Genomic DNA, 15,950 nt, shown 5'->3' with positions numbered 1-15,950 from the left:
CTAGCTGGCATGCTAAGTCCCGTACTCTCTGCTCATTGTGATCGGCCCATTCTTTTGCCCTTCTTTCCATATCTTCCAGGCTCTCCCCCTGATGGAGGGTCATTGCAACAAAAGTGATGAATATGTTACTTCATCATTGCAACAAAAAGATTGGTAACAAGGATGCTATGATTAATGAAGTTCTTCACGAGGTGAATATAGAGTTGAAGGGGATGGAACACGATTCTTCTTTGGGATTTAATGGTGATCAATCAATTATTGAGGTGTCTGTTGTACAACCATTATACCTTATATACCTAGCTACGGTCTCTAGGTTATGTACTTTGAGTATCTTAGAGGGGCTCTACTAGGATTACTTATACACCTGCACTAGAGGGCTTTGAGTATAAGTAATCCAATTATGAGCATCATTGAGGATCTCTTAGTCTAATAATAAATCAGTCTCAACAAAAAGCATCTTAGAAATGTGGTTTTTTTGTCCTAGGTCCATGTATTAAAATGAATGCCATCTATGAAATTTATCAACTATAGTAATAAAAATTGTTTCAATCAATTCTACTCATAGTCATAACATTTGAAGAAAATATCATATGCTCAATTTAAGGGATTCTTCTTCTATAGCAATACTTTTGGGTTCATTTTGATGAAGTACCATAATGACCATTAGCTGGGGTATCATTTTCTTTTAGTCCTTCTATTGACTAGTTGGCATGATTTCTAATTTGTTATGCCTATAAAGTTAATACAAAAACAATGAATTATGCATATCACAATTAGATCCCCTACTTGGACATTATGAAGGATATGACCAATTTTAAGCCATCTTAAAGAGTCACCAATGTACGTGGCCCATGGCAAAGCACATTGCATACCATTATCGATAAGTCTATGATCGTGCATCTTAAATCTCCTAATTAGAATTTATAAAGTGTATGATTAATTTTTAGCCCTCTTAAGAAGTCGATGTAATGGTACCCATAAAAAAAGCAAAGTGCATACCATTACCATAATCATGGATATGTTATCGTTCCAATATATGTTATCTTTCTCTTTCTCTCCCTCTCTCTCCCTCTCCCTCTCTTTCTCTCGCATTTCCTCTCCCTCTCACAATATATCCTAACACTCTCCAAAAGCAAAAGGGAGAGGGAGAGAGAGAATGCACTCTCTCATTTCCTCCCCCTGCCTCTCCCTCTCCCTCTTCCTCTCTTTCTCTTTCTCTCCCTCTCTCTCCCTCTCCCTCTCCCTCTCTTTCTCTCTCATTTTCTCTCCTAAACAAGCAAAAAAGAAAGTGATTTAAACCTTAAACAAGCAAAAGAGAGAGGGAGAGAGAGAATGCGCTCTCCCTCCCCCTCCCTCTCCCTCTCTTTCTCTTTCTCTCCCTCTCTCATTTCCTCCCTCTCCCTCTCCCTCTCCCTCTCCCTCTCTTTCTCTTTCTCTCCCTCTCTCTCCCTCTCCCTCTCCCTCTCTTTCTCTCTCATTTCCTCTCCTAAACAAGCAAAAAAGAAAGTGATTTAAACCTTAAACAAGCAAAAGGGAGAGGGAGAGAGAATGCACTCTCCCTCCCTCTCCCTCTCTCTCCCTCTCCCTCTCTCTCTTTCTTATTTCCTCTCCTAAACAAGCAAAAGAGAAAGTGATTTAAACCTTAAACAAGCAAAAGGGAGAGGGAGAGAGAGAATGCACTCTCCCTCCCTCTCCCTCTCCCTCTCCCTCTCTTTCTCTTTCTCTCCCTCTCTCATTTCCTCCCCCTTCCTCTCCCTCTCCCTCTCTTTCTCTCTCATTTCCTCTCCTAAATAAGCAAAAGAGAAAGTGATTTAAACCTTAAACAAGTAAAAGAAGGAGAGAGGGAGACTCACCGATGAGATATGGCGAGTGTGGGGCGGCTCCTCTTTGCGATGAAGGCTCCTCCTCTCCTTCGCGAACAACGGCGGCGGCGGCGGCAAGTCTTCTTCCTCTCCTTCTCTCACGACGGTCGCTCTCTCCCTTGCTCTCGCTCTCAAAACACAAAATGTGAAAATGCGAAATAAAGCCACGCTCGGTTTCGGCCCGCTTTTTTCCCTGTGGACCGTCGCTATTTGCATCACTATTGCGACGCAAATAGCGATGCAAATGGCGACGCAAATAGCGACACCGATACCCGCCGTCACTACCAGCTCAAATCCTTGTAGTGTCACTTGGTGCAATGTGCATCTAATGATTTTGATGGCTTAATCCTAAGTTGGCATTATGCACAAGAAGCCCCAAGGTCACAACTATAATCAGAGATGAAGGCTATGGCAATGCTATTTAGAATATGTTTTTGCCTCCAAGAAAAGGGGAAACTATATTTATGGCTGGTTTTTAGGAATGGACAACAAGCAATGAAAGTATATTCAAGAGTATTGTAGGCATGTGCCGGGCTAAAAAGGGTTACGTACATTAGGCTAAAAAAGAGTAGAAGAAACATGGTATTTTGGATGTAGATGACTATATTTCGAGGATATTTGTAGGACTTAATTTTATTGATACATTGGCTAAAATTATTGTAGTAATTAATGCCAAAAATAGGGCCAAAAAGTATGTCATTCATGTATGTACTTGAGAGATGTTTGATGTCATGAGTGAATTTTTTGAACAAGAATGTAAAAGGATGTAAAAGAGACCTGAAGCATTGGTAGAAACAAAATATAAAAAAATTGACAAAAAGGTTAAGCTTGTGGCTTTGCCTTTACCCCCTGACAGTGATTGGCTGAATGAGACAATGTCTAAACAACCAAGTCTCAATTATTCAAATGGTGTAGGGCATAAATTTGCTATAGAAATATTGAAAGACTTGAAGGTTGGCTATAATGGGTTTCTCTTACCAATATATTGGGATTGTTTTATGTAGATGTGAGCAAAGCATAGAAAAGCTTTTGCATTTCAACATACTAAAATTGGCTACATGGATTTGACTATTGTGGCTCCAAATTTACTACAAAAACATTGAAAGAGATAAAGGTTGGATGTAATGGGTTTCTCTTGCCAGTAAAAATGGATTATTTTATTCATATGTTATAAAAGCATGGAAAGGCTTTTGCATTATGTTGAAATTGGCTACATGGATCTAATTATTGTGGCTCCAATGGTGATCTTTACAATGCTACACATTCCATGGAATTTTTAATTGATTATTGTGCCATATGCATACTTGTCTAAGCTGAAAGAGCTCTTAAATGAGAAAACCAGGACGAAGATTTTGGGTCCATCTTTAGCTACATGTCAAGACCTAAAATGGCCCAACAATGGCTCTATGGCACTAGCTGAGCCTCTACTACACACCCAAACCACCCCTCATGGCCTCGTAGCCCCACCAGGAGTGTCTAAGGGGAGGGGTATATTACCCTAACCTTTAATGTAGAACTTCACATTTGTATAGATTGCAATCCAATGGATAACCCTTCCCACACTCCTCAGAGGGAGTCCCTACACATATCGGTGTAATACTCGGTATAAGCACAAACAAAGGGAGCACCCCTCGGCTGATTGCCATGGCCCCACTACGACTCTCCTACACCTCGAGGATTGGCCCCAAGATGCACCGCTCATACATAGAACGCATACGATACATGCTCCACTCTTTTAATTAATTGTTCCAGGAGATGTAATATATTCCTCATTGCACACTCTCCAAGGAGATCCATCATTAGCCCTATAGCTTAGGGTACCTCACCTCCTTAACATGGGTCATTATTCATAAAAATAATTTTTGTGCATTTAGGATGATACAAATTTTGTGTATGATTTATGGTGCTCAAATATATATTTTTTCATCAAGAACCAATATTATGAAGGTGTAAAATCATTTGTTTTCATGCCTTTACTCTATACATAGTTGCTACTAGACCCTCTTAATTTTCAAAACCATGTGTCCTATATGCCATGCATTTTAAAAAAATAGAATTCAGCGTAATATCAACCCTTATCACCCCCTTCTCCTCCTACCACTCAAGATTGTGCATTCGGTGATAGGTTTAGAGAGTATTTTTAAATGTATTTTTCTTCATAAAAGTAGCAGACATCCACTTTAATATAAAGATAGGACTAAACTGAGGCTCATCCTTATGCCTCAGCCTTATCATACATTCACAAATACAAATGTATTTTTTTCATATTTTTTGGACGTAAAAAATCTTTGTTCTATTTTTCTCTATTTATTTATTGAAAATATGTAACATATCCAAGGTTGCATGATGGTATGTCCGTAGGATGGGATCCCACACACTATAGGTCCCATTCAACTAGTTTATCACTAACTATGAGTCACATTTTACCAATAATCGGTGGATACCACCACATCGGGCTACATTCAACCCCATAATTAAGGCCTTGTATTCTGCCATATAATTAGTAAAAGAGTGTCCCAAATATACTCCCATTTTCATAACAACCCTATGTCAGGGATCTTTAATGACCACACCAATGCTCTCATGTTTAGCGGGCCCTCTAGAAGCTCCATCAAAATACAAAGTATAAACCCAGGCCTCATTGATAGGCCATGCCATATTGATTAGCTCACTTGTACTTATGATAATCAAAGTTGAGCCAAGAAGGAGGATCTATGACAGGTACAATGCCTCCTTCCTTGCTAAACTTGATAGAAATACTTGTAAGAATCCTTTGACAATGGTGGCAATAGACCTTAATATCCCACATGAAAGATCCATCTTGCTACTCAATAACATGATAACCTTTACTCCACCAGATCACTTAACCTTCGTGGTAATGCTGCTCTAAATACGGACGCTCAAGATAAGGAATTATTATTCCCATCCAATTGTCTTGGTACCTATTGCAAGTTAAAGTTGAATCATGAAGAACCTGCACGGGCACCAAGTCCAACGTCAACCCTTACATGTAGTAAGGCTTCAGCTTATTACAGTTAACTTTATTTTTAAACTCTGCCCCATGCAAATCATATGCTAAAAGGGCTGTAGGGCCATTCTTGTCTATACGTACAATTTTATATGGCCCATCCCATTTGAGTTCTAGTTTACCAGGAAATAGCTCATGAGGAGCATCATAGTACAACACTAATTGACCCTTCAAAAATTTATATTTCTTAGCACAAAGGTCATGAAGTGCTTTCATTCTCTTATTCCCTATGTCTTGATGTAATAAAGCATGAAATCAAATTTCATTAAGATGCACAAGAGAAATAAATATTTCCTGCAATGTTTTTACCTCACCCAATGAATGATTGAGAGCAAATCACACAGTGGGTAGCTCTATTTCCAATTGTAAGACACACTCTTCCCCATATACCAACTTGAATGGGGTATGGCATGTAGCTCTCAAGAATGTCATATTGTAAGCCCAAATTTCCACATACAATTTCTTATCCCAATCTCACTTACTTTCAAACACTGTCTTGGATAAGATCCCTACACGTTGTTTATTCATACTCTCAACTTGACCATTTTCTTGCAGATTATATGGGGTAGTTTTATTGTGTTTAATCTTTAGAGCTTTCGTCAAGGATAATATAACCTTATTCAGAAACTGTATCCTTTGATCAAACACTAACTCCTTAGGTGGACCAAAATGGCAAATGATTTTCTCGATAATAAAATTGGTCATCTCCTTAGCATCATCCTTCATCGTTGCTTGAGCTTCAGACCACTTTCTAAAGTAGTCTGTTGCTACAATGATATAACGCTTCAGCATGGTCGATGAAGGATATATTGGTCCAACAAAATTGATACCCCATTTTTTGAAGGGTAATGTAACTAAAATAGGGTTTAGTAGTCACTTTATGATTCTCCCTAGCATTGTGTCTTTGATAGTATCATCACAATGGTTAACATAACTAAAAGCATCGTGGAAAATCGATGACCATCAGTATCTAGCATGGAGAGCTTTTTGGGTGGTAAGCCATCCAACAAAATGTCCCCCACATGTTAAATCATGACATTACTCAAGAATTAATGGTACCTTATCAGGTTCTACACATTGACAATAAATCTCATCCACACCTTTCCGATTCAAGACACCCACTATAATTGAAAAGCGTCGTGCTTATTGCTTAATCTTTCTCTTCTAAGACTTTGATAGAGTAGCCCCAACCTCTCCTCTAGAAAGATAATCTATTATAACTACATATCATGAAGGGATGGAAGTTGTATCAATTTTGAATAGACCTTCAATATCACTTCCTTCACCTAGAATTTCCTTTGGCTCCTCGAAATCCACTTTAACATTGACCGAGTAAACAACCCATAGGACACCCCAAAGACACACTTTCATGGATTAAGAGCAATGCAAAATTGTTTGTAATGCTCAAGACATTTCCTTAAAATAATGAGTTGTCTTTCCATTGTGGTGGCTACCCCCGGATCATTGATGAAGACTTTTAACTCCTCTGGGAAGATGTCACCAAAAGTCTTATCAATTGTTTGTTGCCAAGAACCAAGTGCATTGCATAATAAATCCAAAGGCCATCATATGATATGCAAAGGTACTGAAGATAGTGATAAACGTCATTTTCAACTTAGCTTCCTCCACAATAGCCATTTGATTGTATCCAACAAACCAATCCATAAACGAATAGATTTCCCTACCTGCTAATTGATTTAAAATTTGATCAATAAACGGTAATAGATAGTAATTCTTAACCGTCTGCTTATTAAGCTCTCTGAAATCATACACAAAGCTGAATTTGATTATTCTTCTTCTTCCTGATAAAACTAGTGAGCCACTCTATGGGAAGCCAGCTTTCTATAATTTTGTCAACTCCTCGAATAGCCTATCCCTTAATTCAAAAGGCATACATCTTAATTTTTGTCACATCAAGCGGCTACATTCCTTTAGGAAAATGGTATGAATAGCCCAAGCTGGGAGGAATACCTCTTAGCTCATCATAACTCCAAGTAAAGATGTCACAAAATTTCTGAATCAAGGACACGCAGTCCTTCCTTTCTTCCAAAATTTCTGAATCAAGGTTTAACTCAATTACATCCGCATCTCTTATCCTCTCCTAAGCCTCTATTGGCTCATTCAAAGTTACTTGATAGATATTCTTTATAGTGAACCCCTCCTTGGATTTGTCACTTGATGATGTCTCACTACTAGCTGCATCCTCCAATGTATATATATCTGTAGAGGATAAAGGAACTCTCTCACTTTGAGGAGATTCAGGGTAGGCATCTACTACTATGCATCTAGCACCTCTGCAAAAGATCAACCAACAAACGGGTATAACAACCTGAAAGTCCACTTGTAAGATCCATGGCTTGCCTAACAATACTTGATAGCTAGGCCACCCTATGAACCTAATCACCCTAAATTTTAAAATGCATTCCACATTGGCAACAATCACCTGGACTTTAGTGATGCAACCTTTAGGTTGTTTTAGACTGTCATCAGCCATTAGAAGAATCATGGAGGCATCTTTTTGGATCTCTAACCCTAGCCTTTCCATCGATTCCGAACTCATAAAGTTGATAGAGGATCATGTGTCTACAATAGCATAATCCACTAATATTCCATCAATATATGCTGCCACCCTTGGACAATGCTTTTTAGCATGCTCAAATCAATCATCTCCTACTCGTGCTATGCCCAAGGGATCCATGATATACCCCATGTGCAGAATCTTCTTAAAATCTTTATGCACTCCTAGAAACAACTTAATCAACTGCAAGAGATTTACATCTAGCTTAACTTAACAAAGAGAAGTTGCTAAGTCAAATTCGTGATAGTTAGTAATAGCTCTCTTCTCCCACCAGACCATTCTCTCCTTTGGTCTTTGAACTGGTTTTGGTGCCTCTTTCTTGGCTTTCACCTTCTTCTTTGGCAATTCCTTATCCTTCTTGGTGTCAGCTTTACCATCAATGGCTTTTACAGGTCTCCCTTTCATGTGAGGATTAAGGACTTACGTCCCCTTATCATCTTGCTTAGGGTTTTCTTTGACAAGTTTTACCTTGTCTTTATCAACATCTTTACCCTTTTGACCTCTCGTATTTAATGACACATAAATTAGAAGCTTCAGTGCCATTGACATGTATAGATTCAATAAGGCTGATTCCACTACCACTAGGTAGCTCCTCTACAATAGCCTTCCCTCTTTGCAGTATTTGTTTTGGTCCCTCATCTTGTTGGAGATTATTTCCTTATGCTCAATGGTTGATGGACCTAGCTATTTACTTCCTTGTTGGAGAGAGCTAATCTTTCTCCAACAAGTACTAGCTAAGCGACTGGACTTTTTACATATGTCACATTTAACATTTGGACAATTCCTAGGGAAATGTTAGGTGCCACACCATGATGAATCTTGAAGGGGCACCCTCTTTATGGTGTCAAATCCCTATCAAATTCTGCTACTTCTCATAGAAATTGACATCAACAGCTATTTTCCTATATTGTTCAGTGATCATGTTAGTATAGTGCTTCATGATATCCTTAACTTCACCACGGACATTTGAGGCACTTGACTCATAGTCGCGATCGTCTACCTGTCATTCCATTGGCCTAACCACTTGATTAGGAATTGGTTTTTGATTCCCTAGAACAGTATTAGGATTTATTATTTGGCCTCTACACTTAGTGGAGCAATGTGACTAGCCATAGGCATGGTCACACTGGGAGGAGTTGGCGACATAGGCACATTCAGAATCATGCTTCCTCTCCCATTGGAAGTACTCATGGGGGTCCCTTGACCTCCATTCATCAATCTCAACATATTTCCAACACCTAAACTTGGATTCTAGTTTGCCTTAGAGGTATATGCTGCTTGTAATCGCGACTCTATCTCCTTTTCTTGTGTAATAGCTGTATTAATGTCATCGAGAGCAACACTGCTCAATTGCACTTGAATGTTAAAGTCTAGCCCATGCAAAAATTATTTTTCTTGGCATAGCCTCAGACATTCTCATGAGTCCTTGACACGTTACATTGAAAAAACATAGCCAATACTGACCTCCCCTTTTAGAGGCAAACTCTCTCTAAAAGACTGTGAAAAAAATATCAATTATAGTTATGGTTCCAGCCTCTAGGCTCCGATACCATACCATAGCTCATCCTTTTAGAGTCATATTAAAGAATATCATCAAGTGTCCTTCATCTTGGATTCACCAATTGAACATTAGCTTTTGAAATTCATTAATATGAAGTTTCGCATCTTTCTCTACTAACCCATTAAAAATGCGTAGAGGAAATTCTAAGGCTGGCAAGTCCGGCGTTCATTATGAGCCTCACATGCCCTTTGGATGGCTCCAAATCCATTTCATGTCTTTTCTTTTCACATTACACATTTTTCCTTCACCTTCCTCATTGATCTTTACTGTTCACCCCCCTTAGTAAACCAGTCCATGAAATATTTCCATCCAGTGATTTCTTGGATTTCCCAAGAGGTTGTTCCCACCCTCTTTTTTATTTCAAACCTCCAAATGTACAAAAAATCAACAGTGCTAGACAAATATTTTTTTGTGATTTTCTCGGATCAATAATAATCGGTTGTCCTAAATTGGGACTCTTACACCTTATACACCCCAATCAGTGTGATTGGGTGTCTAACCCCCTAGTTCCTATATATCTTGCTCCTTATATAGCGTCCATTTTTTAGGTGATCACATTGCTATTATCCCTCAAACTAAATGTAATGAATGAAGGTGAGACAAGAGAGGAGAAGGAGCTGAAGATAGAAAAAGAGATAAAGAAGGAGAAGAAGAAAGACTAGAAGAGGAGAGAGAAAGACATAAAAGAGGTGAGAAAGAAGGACGAAGGAAGCTTGAGATGAAGATGAAAAGTCAAATCTTGATAAAATCTGGATGCCCTGAATTGGGTATCTTACATCTAATATACCCGAGTTTGTGTAACTGGGTGTCTAGCCCTTAGTTCTCATGTATCCCACTTGGTATTATATTCTGTCCCACCCTGAAAGTTTTTTCCCTAAAAGATAGAAGACAAGTGGAGGGACTTGACAGAGAGGCTAAGGAGTGGGATGCAAAGTACTACTCTGATCCACATTACAATGAAAAGGGGTGGGTGAAGACTATGGACAGAATGCTATCCAATATAGGCTTGCTTAGGTAAATCTGCCATAACTTTTGATAAGTTGCTCCAAATGGGACATGTTGCATGTTGAAATTGAGATTATGTGCATACTCTCAGGCCATGTAGGAAGCACATGGCTATAACTTGGGCATGTACAAAACTATTAAACAATGTGTACTTTGCAGGTAGGTTGTGGTCAAAATGAAACATAACTTGCTAGTCTTTAGCTAGTTGGGCATCTTGGAGGTGAGGAAATTCATTCACAATAGTGGCTGGGTGCTAGGAGGCTTCTTCCATGGGTAGGCCTTGCCATTTGATGAGGTATTCCTTTATGGATCTAGATCTTAAGTGTTTATCACATTGCCCTATGTTTTCCTCATACCATGTTACTGAATGATACCTTTTTTCGTCTATGGGGGGAAGTTCTTGCACATAGTCCTCTAAGGTGCCAAAATGAAGGGCTTCAACTGGCTAATATGAAACACATTGTGAATCTTGGTGGTAGGGGGAAGCTCTAATCAATAGGCCAAGTCATGAGGATTCGATAGGGGCCATAGAAACAACGGGCCAGTTTGTTATTACTGTCTTCTTTGAGAGTGGAGTAATGCAACCTACGCACTTTGAAGAGGACTATCTCTGCCTCTTGGAATTCCAAATGCCTTCTTTTCTCATCAATATAAATCTTCATGTGGGTTTGTGCCTTTTGAAGATTCACTTTGCATTACTAAAGCATTTCCTGCACCTTATACCCATATAATGCCTCAAAAGGGAAAACCCCAATGCTAGAGTGGGTGGAGTTGTTATATATTGCAATGATGAGCATGTTGAGGATGTGGATCACGAGCAATTCTATGACCTGGAGGATGTGTTTCCCTTTGACCCAGGTAACTGTTCCCTATCTCCACATAGTCCAGAAACTTTGGACTACGCGTCTCTCTAAACCACTCTCCATGATGAGTCATGCGGCTAGAGGCACCTGAATCTACATACCATACATCATTCTTTGATCAACCATTAGCAATCATAGTATTCATAAAGTGTTGCATAACAAACAACTGTTCACTTCTGTCATCATTGTTTCTACTCTACTGGATGCATAGTTACCTTGCTTCTTTTTTCCATTTCCAATTTCAGCCTTCTTTTAATATTTAGAAATATGCCTTTTTTTAAAACCATAATGCTAGGATTCAATCAAGTGGAGCCATGTATCCCAACTATGTTGTATATCATGGTAGAAGTGCCGTAGGTGCATCTCAAGCCATTTATTTACCCTTTCTATTTGGCCATCTCTTTGTGGGTCATATGCAGTGGATGGAGCAAGCTTGGTGCCCATAGATGTGAAAATTTTCTGCCAAATGTTGCTCATAAACTTGGCATCCTAATCATGCACTATGACTTGTGGTAATCCATGCAACTTGAATACATACTCCATAAATTCAATGGCCACTTGAGAGGTAATGTATTCGGTCTTAGTGCTTATAAAGTGGGTAGTTGAGGTGAGGTAATCAATTGCCACATACATAATGTTCCATCCTTTCTTGGTAATGGGGAGGCCAATGAAAAAGTCCATGGTTATATGTGTCTATTTGCCTTCAAGAATAGGCAAGGGGACTATAAGTGGCTCTGGTAGGTCTAAGTGTGCTATCCTGGTTCTATAGGAATGGAACATATTTGATCACAAAATCCTTGACATCCCTCCATAAGCCTTTAAAGTGAAAGCCCTTGACAATCCTATCGTATGTTTTGAAAACACCAAAGTGACCAACAGTGGGACAAGAATGCATCTCTTCCAGGATCTTCTATGTGAAGTGAGAAGTGTGGGGGATGACAATCTTGCCATAGAACAAAATAAGACCATGTTCAATCCAATCACTATGCAACTCTGAAATGGAGGATACTCTATATGCTCACATTTGTGAGAGTGAATTAGCCATGATGTAATCTTTGCACCCAGTGTGAGAGATGTCAAAATTATAGTTTTGCAAGGTTGCCATCCATTATCTTGGCTTAGGGGTCAAAGTAGACTAAGCAGGAAGTATTGGAGGACTCTATGGTGGCTCTTCACTCTAAAATGGTTGCCATATAGGTAGTGATGTCATTTTTTAATAGCATGAAGGATGGCTAATATCTCCTAGTCATAGACATTTAGTTGAATCTCCTTATCATCAAGCTTATGGCTCCCAAAAAGCAATCACATTATGCTCTTGTAGTAATACAACACCAATACCTCTGCCACAATTGGAATCACACTAAATGGTAAACTCCTTGAAGAAATCAAGGCATATGAGAATGGGGGCTGAAGTAAGCATTTCCTTCAATTTCCTAAAGCTTTGATCAGTAGTAGTATCCCAAAATAATGATTCCTTCTTTAATCGATTAGTCAAAGTTGCTGCAATGGTGGCATAATACTTAATGAAGCATTTATAAAATAAAGGGAGACCAAGGAAACCACATAATGAGGTAGTGGTGGATGGTGTGGGCTAGTCCTTTACACATTGCACTTTCTTGGGGTCATCTTGTATGCCAATTTTGCTAACAATGTGTCCCAAGTACTCCATTGATGTCTGCATGAAGATATACTTACTTTCCTTAGCAAAGAGCTAATGCTCCCTTAAGATATCAAATACCCTTCTGACATGTACCAAGTGCTCCTCTTATGACTTGTTGTAATAAATGAGAATGTCATCAAAGAAAATGAGCATAAACTTGAATAGGAAGGGGTGGAGGATTTATTCATGAGGCTTTGAAATGTGGTGGGGGCATTAGTCAACCCAAAGGACATCACCAAAAAATGATAATCAGTCTTGAAAGATGTTTTGACCTCATGACCCTATTGCATGCATATTTGATGGTAGCCCGAGCAGGTGCAGATCAATTTTAGTGAAGAAGTGTTCCCCTTTCAACTCATCCAACAAGTCATCAATTCGTGGGATGGGGTACCGGTTCTAAATTGCGATTTTGTTCAAGTCCTTGTAGTCAATGTACATGCAAAAATAGCCATCTTTCTTCTTGACTAACATGATGGGAGATGCATAAGGGGAACAAATGGGTTCAATAAAATCCATCTTAAGTAACTCCTTGACTTGCTTTGCAACTTCTTCACGTTCACACTTGGAGAGTCAATAAGGTGGCTTGTTCACTAGCTTGGAATGGGGCTCTAAATCAAGTGGGTGGTCCACTTGCCTCTTAGGGGGAAGGGTTATAGGCATCTGAAATAAATCACTATACTTCTCAACTAAATCCTGCAAGGCTGAATCCTTAGATACTATGAATTTTTATTATTCAAGTGTAAGATAAAGATTCATGAGCATTTCTTAAACTCCCGTTTGAGTTTTTTTGTTGTAATTAGGTGAAAATTAGCATTATCATGAACTCAATCTAACCAAATGAGCTCTACATGCATCATAAACTCCATGTAGAGTTGAGAGAAGTCCATAGCAATTGTCCCCAATTGTTTTAGCCTGTCACAACCCAAGACCACATCAATGGGGCCCATGTCTAATGCAATTAGGTAAACCAATGCCACATAATTCTCAACCAAGCATAGGGGGTCTTTAGAACATACATGTGTGATGATTTCTTCATCGGACTTTGGTACTTGAATTTTTAGGGGGTATTGTAATTCCATAGGGGGCCTTTCAATCGATCAATGGCTGATTTATTGAAAAAACTATGTGCACTACCACTATCCACAATAATAAGCACATGCTTCCCATTAATACTACCTTGAATGCCTAGGGTGTTGGGGCTCCTAAGACTAGTCCAAGCATCCAAGGAGATGAGAAAAGGGAGATGGTAGTTGGGTGGGGTGTCAAATCAAGAGCAAGGAAGGGGCAACCGCCTAGGTCAAAGGGGAATGTTCCATCCTCCAGATCATGGAACTACTTCTAGTCCACATCCTTCAGTATACTCTTCCTTTTCAACAACAAGTAAGTCTTCCTTATCATTGTTCCAATCTTCCAATACATACATGCTATGAACTTTGACCTTTGCTATCTTGTAAGGGCATTTTGAGGCATAGTCGATTGTGTACTTATCTCCATATTTCAAGCATAGGCCTTTTTCTTTCCGATCCTTCAAACATCTCGAAAAATGAATCTTTGAACACTTGAACCATTCAAAGGTGATGCAATGTAGTGTCTATTTTCAACATATTTTCTCTCACCATTAGAGCTAAGTGCTGTCCCAAAAGTGCCCTATTTTCTTTTTAGCATGGAAGGGATAGGAGGTTAGTTGGTATTTTAGAGCTACTACTAGGCATGGGATAACCTCTAAAAACACCCCCATATGGGATTGACCTCAATGGGGTGTGAGACTGTCCATAACCTCGTTGAAAATTTTCATTTTTATGGTACTTTCTTGCATATCTTTCAGCCAATTCAATTGCATCAAATAGAAAAGTAGGCTTTTGGGCCATGACATCTACTGATAGGCTTGGTTTCAACCCATAGATGTAATTGTACAATTTGGCATCAATACTCATGCTCTCCACATACATGGTCAAGTTTATAAACTGATTTGTGTACTTTTGTACAATGAGATTGTGTTGGTCAAGAGTCTACCATTGTCTTGCCAACCGCTCTTTTTCCATAGAGGATATAAATACTTAAACCATATGCAGTTTAAAGTCTTCTCAATCAATTAACTAATGATTCTCTTGATTGATATAGCGCCACCATGTGTGGAAATACCCTTCCAACTGGAGAGATATAAAGATAATTTTTTGATCATCCATGTGGGGGTAGATATTAAAGTAGGACTCTAATTTGAAGGTCCATTCTTCCAAATCTGATGATGGGGATTTCCCATTGTACTTAGTGAGAAGGATCTTGTCATGGAGATCATTAGGGCCTTGCTCTGCCCATGGAAACCTTGCTGTCCATACATATCATATTGTGCATTTATCCCATGATTCCCATTATAGCCATGCTCCTCGTTATTGCCATGCTGGCCATTATTACCATGTTGGCCATTAATACCATATTCTCCATGACGAGACTCATCCATATAAGTTCCATTGGGGCTCCTAGGAAGAGTGGGGGAGCTTGTACCAATGATGGGGGAGGGTCTCAGTGGAGGGTTGGTTGCATGGATGATGGGGGATTTCAAAAGAGGCTCATCATTTTAGCATGAGAGGGTTCACTAACTTCATACATAGAAAGGAGAATACCCTTGGATCCAAGAATGCATTGTGGACCATGTAGTGGCTCTAATGGTGGAGGTAGTTGAGGACTTGTTTGTTGCCTTTTCTTGGGCCAGAGTGGTAGCTAACTAGGCTATAAGAGTGGTGAGTTGCTCTAGGGTTTGTTGAGTCCAAGAGTTTGAGAGGGCCATTTTCTCAATTGCTACATTAATTTTAGATAACATTTGGTGATGGTTGGCAACCATGTCATTATACCTCTCCATATGATGAAGCTCGTCCTAACATAGAGTGTGATTGAGCAAGTTGTAGGGATCCATATCGGGCACTTCCTCATGCATATCACCATGATAATCATGTGCCAAGCTAGTTTCATCATTAATTGAGGTCATGGAGTCCCTAATCTCCCTCTATACCTCTTCATGGGTCTTACATTTGTTTCCCATTTTAACTAGCCATTTAGATGCAATCCATAGGACCCACTGTCAATAAATGGGATGTACTTCTAGCAGGAAACTTCAATCGATGAGATTTTTTATTCAAATCAAAGGGGAGGAAACCTCTCCAAGATGAGGTATTAAGATTTGTGATAGAAAATGAATCAAAGAATTTTGCAATTGGATTTATGTGCCTATCATGGAGTGGTTTGCACCTTGTCCAAAGTAACCTCAATGCATAAAAATGGCCATAAATTTTAGATCATAGCTTGGATTAGGGAAAATTTTTATTCAAATTAGAGTGGAGGAAGCCATCTTAAGGAGGAGCTATAGGGTTCACTCCCAGGTATAATAGAGAATTTTAT

Source organism: Lygodium microphyllum, chromosome 16 (genome assembly GCF_053477565.2).
Source record: "Lygodium microphyllum isolate KBCC chromosome 16, Lygodium_microphyllum_v1.1.10, whole genome shotgun sequence".
In the NCBI taxonomy this organism is placed as follows: domain Eukaryota; kingdom Viridiplantae; phylum Streptophyta; class Polypodiopsida; order Schizaeales; family Lygodiaceae; genus Lygodium; species Lygodium microphyllum.
This window is presented reverse-complemented; position numbering follows the sequence as displayed.